This window comes from Balaenoptera acutorostrata, chromosome X, assembly GCF_949987535.1.
Source record: "Balaenoptera acutorostrata chromosome X, mBalAcu1.1, whole genome shotgun sequence".
Taxonomy (NCBI): Eukaryota; Metazoa; Chordata; class Mammalia; order Artiodactyla; family Balaenopteridae; genus Balaenoptera; species Balaenoptera acutorostrata.
Genome location: NC_080085.1, coordinates 40,348,056 through 40,353,464, shown reverse-complemented (window position 1 = coordinate 40,353,464; position 5,409 = coordinate 40,348,056).

The window sequence follows — 5,409 nt, the reverse complement described above, 5'->3', positions numbered from 1 at the left end:
TGTAGGGGACTTACTCTATTTTCCTTTGGCCTCACATGGAGAGCTTCCTACAGGAAGAAAATATGCTGGTCAGGGGGCTTAATAATTTCCATCCCTGTGATTCTGATTTCCAAAAGCACACTGATAAATCCCCCTTTTGGATACACTGTGTTGATGAGAAGTTGCCCTGGAGAGATAGATCCACTCTTGGTGGGCTCTTAAGTCAGCTTTCTGAGCTCTAATGATGAGGTTCAGTCATCAAGCTGCACCTGTGATCCAAGACATTGAATGGAGGCACAGTGGTGTTGTAACTAAGAGTGCAGGCTCTAGAGCTAGTAGCCCAGTTCCACCGTTATGGTAGTAACTTCTGTGCCTCAATTTCCTCATCTATAGAATGGGTTAATGACAGAACCTACCACATAGAACTGTCATGAGGATTAAATGAGTTCATAAGAATGAAACCCTTAAAAGAGTGCTTGGCACACAGAAAGTGTTCAATGAGGGTAAGCTATTAGTATTGTTCAGTCAATAAAGACAATCTAGTTAATAATTCTTGTAATTCTCAAAGCCCTCTTTAAGGTGACTATGAATATCTCTGTTACTCATGAATTTTTCTCAACCCAAGACACACAAAACCAAGGTTCATAGCAACCAAAGAACAATTATCAGCCATCTTCCTGGAGGACAATTTCACTTGAAGATTTAAGGCAAAAGTAAACATTCTGGTATTAATATAAACATAGATTGCATGTGGAGTGAAATTTAAAATTTGTATAAATGTTTACTATAAAGTATAAAACTTTCAAGAAATTTCTTGCTTGCAGCACACCAACTCCAGGGATTAACCTCCAGAATCCTGGGGCTGAGTCTGGTCTCTTCTCTCTTTGAAAGAATTTGATTTTGAAAAGGCAATTTTATTTCTAAGTCCTTTGGGACTACCTCACTGTAATCCCCATTTCAGACAAGATAATCAAATATGAAACTGCTGCTTGCTCAGGAAATATTTATGTACATTAACAAAATCAAAGTAGAATAAATGATAATTAAAAAATGACCAGATCATAGAAAACTTCATAGTGGCCCCATCTTTATATTATTACTCTCTATTAGGGTAAATATTTTAAGCAGTTATGCCCTTGCCTTCTTGTAGTTAACAAGGTTAAATAGGAGGATATCTACACACAAGCATAGTTATTGGAATCAACAAGAAGGATGGGGGGAAAAAGACACATAACCACGGGACAGGAATAAGAGTCATCTATCTCAAAACAACATGCATGGAATTGATCCATGTTCTTTCTCTGAGAGATGCCATCTGCTTTGGGTGTCAAGAATGGAGGAGGTGAGTGACTAAGACTGGAATAGCAGAGTGATGGCAAAGGAAAGCTTGGCCACCCCCAGAATCTTATTTGTGTTCTCTCCATTTTTTCTCTGTGGCCTTCCTTCTTTCTCCTAGACAACCAGTGCCCTCAAGCCTTTTCTCCTCTGTTCAGCTCATCAGTACTCTTCATCTGTTGCTGTGGAACTAATAACCTCACCCCATTAAAGAATATATGACTAATAAAGACTACCATAGTATCTTTACTAAGAAGCTTGCCTTTTTTAAAAAAAATAATGATTTTCTTTTATATATGATTATTTGTAATATTTATTTTGATAATTTCAAATTTTCAGAAAAGTTGCAATAGCATACACTACTCAGATTCACCAATTATTTACATTTTGCCTTGTTTGCTTTATCACTCTCTCTCTTTCAAATATATATGTATATATTTGTAGTTCATTTGTTTCCTGAAACATCTGAGAGTAAGTTGGTGACATCAAGCCCCTTTACCAAGTACTTCAGTGTGCATTTCCTAAGAACACAAACATTCTCTTACATAACCATAGTACAGCAATGAAAATCAGGAAATTTAAGACTGATACAATGCTATTATCTAATCCACACTCCATATTCAAATCTCACAATTGTCCCAATGTCCTTTATAGCTGTTTTGTTTTTGCTAATCCGTAATTTGACTCAGGATCATGCATTGCATTTGGTTGTCATGTAACCCTAATTTCCCTTAAACTGGAGCAGTCCATGAGCATTTCCTTGCCTTATTTATTTATTTATTAATTATTTATGGCTGTGTTGGGTCTTCGTTTCTGTGCGAGGGCTTTCTCTAGTTGCGGCAAGTGGGGGCCACTCTTCATCGCGGTGCGTGGGCCTCTCACTATCGCGGCCTCTCTTGTTGTGGAGCACAGGCTCCAGTCGCGCAGGCTCAGTATTTGTGGCTCACGGGCCTAGTTGCTCCGCGGCATGTGGGATCTTCCCAGACCAGGGATCAAACCCGTGTCCCCTGCATTGGCAGGCAGATTCTCAACCACTGCACCACCAGGGAAGTCCTCCTTGTCTTTTTTGACCTTAACAATTTTGCAGAGTACAGAATAGTTATTTTGTGAATGTCCCTCAATTTGAATGTCTGGTGTTTCTTCATGATTAGATCCTCTGATAGGAGCACCACAGAAGTGAAGTTGTGCTTCCCCAGTGCATTGTATCAGGAAGGACCGAACATTGGTTTGTCACAATATTGGCGATGTTAAATTTGATCCCTTTGTTAAAGGGGCATCTGCGAGACTTCTCCACTGAAAGGTTATTAGTTTTCCCATGGTAATTAATAAGTATGTGGAGAGATTCTTCGAGACTAAGTCAATATGTTCTTCATCCAACTTCTACTCATGAGATTTGGCATCTACTGATGATTTTCTAACTCCATCATGCCGTCTACATTTCTTAGTTGGCATTCTACTTTAAGGAAAACCTTTTCCTTTCCCCCCATTTATTTATATCAGTATAGACTCATGGGTTTTTATTACATTCATTGGGCTGTAATCCATTGCTGAATTGTTATTTATTTTAAACCTCAAATTATCCAATATTTCACCAGTAAGAGCCCCTCCAAGCTGGGTTCTGTGTCCTTTTGATAGGTCCCCACTATTCTTTGAGCATTTCCTTATTTTCTGACATAACAAGATATTTCAGGATCATCTTATGCTTTCTATGCCTCAGCCCTGGAATCATCCATTTCTCTAAGGTGCCCTGGTTCCTTTTAATAGAGAATAGTATTTAGAAAACAAGATATGGCACTAGATATATTCATTGTTACTGATGTGTCAGTGTTCCTAGGTACGCTCAGAGAATAGAGCTAAGAAATATAGACATGTATGTGTATTCACACACATACACACACATATATGTAAACATACATACATATACACAGAAGCTTGCAATTTTGGTTTAAGGCAAAAGAATCAAGCATTAGCTCAACTTTTGTTCTCTAACAAAATCAATGGAAGATGGCACTTTTAAGGAGTTAGATGTATGTCTCTTGGTGATTCTGAAATCACACCATGGTGATGAAGTTCTATGCCTAAGGGTTGACCTGGGAGTGAGCTTTAAAATGTTGTTCCCATTCATGTGTATTGAACCATCAAAACACTCTGCCAAAGGAGATAGGGTGATCAGAGGCTTTGAAGGAGAGGGTAGTTAACAGTGATTCAGGATGGACATTTTGCACCTAGGAAAGAGTTGTGGGCAAGCCTGAAAAATAGACTCTCTCTTCCAGAAATGAAAACAATTTAGAAATAAGAAGGTTGTATTTATGTCAGAGCAAAACTGCTGATGAATTTAGGAAGCCACCTGTTATTTCAAGTGAACCTTCCATCTAGCCTCACTGTGTAAAAATGAGATCACATATCTTATGAGATATGGGATTACATATCTTACTGTTTATTATTAGTTTCTTTGACTACCTGAAGACAGGTGATCACCATGTCTTACTCAGCCCTGTACCACTGTAGCACTTACTAACCTGTAGTTGTTCAAGAAATGTCTGCTAAGAGTTTCTTACTTTGGTTTCCTTGGAACATTTAAAATGTCCTTAATGGGCCCTCATAACTTTTAAGGTAATAATCGTCATTTAATTTTATTATAAACCTTTAGTTTGGCTCATGGCAATAGATCCAGCAAAAGGAATGATTGTTTACAACAGCTTAGACAAAAGGGCTGCCTTTGGAAAAAGAAATGCACTAAGATAAATATTAAATTCTACACTCAAAATACCTTCCCACTTAAAAAGAGTCCAGGTGCAGAGGGAGGCTGCTAAGCTATGGCAGGGAGAGCTCCACAATGGAAGCCAATGTCATCTTCCTAGCAGCTCATAACTGCATGATCTTGAATAGGTTCCATAACCACTGGGGCTCAATTTCCTTTTCTGTAAAATGGGAGTATTAATACCTGACTGCTGTGGCCTGAATATGTCTCTTCAAAATTCATATGTTGAAATCCTAATGCCTGGTTTAGGAGGTGGGGCATTTGGGAGGTGATTAGATTGTAAGGGTAGAGCCCATGAATGAGAGTAGTGCCTTATAAAAGAGACCCCAGAGAGATCCCTAGAGATCCATCATGTGAGGACACAGCGAAAAGGAGCCAGCTATGAACTGGGAAGAGAGCTCTCATTGGAATGTGACCATGCTGGCACCTTGATCTTGGACTTCCCAGCCTCCAGTATTGTGAGAAGTAAATCTCTGTTGTTTATAAGCTACGCAGTCAGTGGTATTTTGTTATAACAGCCTGACAGATTAAGATACTGGTTTATAGATTAGTTGTGGGAACTAAATAGGATAATGAATGCTGAAGGTACTGCATGTCTCTTTTATGCCTTCCAGGTTCAGTTGGAAGGAATGTTGGGTGCTACAGCAGGAAGGGGTAGGGGGAAGATTCTTGGGATGGGCTTGGCCATTGTAAAGGAAACTCTTTTGACTATACAGATACCCTTAGAAGTGTTATAGTCTGAAGTTTTCATGTTAGAGGGTGTATTCATTTTCTGGGGCTGCCATTAGAAAGCACCACAAACTAGGTGGCTTAGAATAACAGAAATTTATCGTCTCACAATAAATTATGGAGTTCAGAAGTCCAAAGTAAAGGTATTGGCAGGGCAGTGCTCCTTCTGAAGGCTCTAGGAAATAATCTGTTCCAGGTTTTTCTCCTAGCTTCTGGTCATCTCTGGCATTCTTTGGCTCGTAAATGGCTGTCTTCTCCATGTGTCTCTTCACATTGTCTTTCTTCTGTGCGTGTCCAAATTCTGTGTCCAAATTTCCCCTTTTTATAAGGACACTGGTCATATTGGATTAGGGCTCAACCTAGTGACTTCTTTTTAATATGACTACACTGGCAAGGACCTAATTTCCAAATAAGATCACATTCTGAGGCACTAGGGGTTAGGACTTCAACATATCTTTTTGGGGGGACACAATTAAACCCATAACAGAGGAAATGGCAAAGTCAAGTCTGATCCAGGTGGCTGGATATCAAAGGCATTTGAAGGTCTGTTCTACATGAGAGGAAGGGTGAAGGGAGGCACACACAGCAATAAGAAACTTTCTACT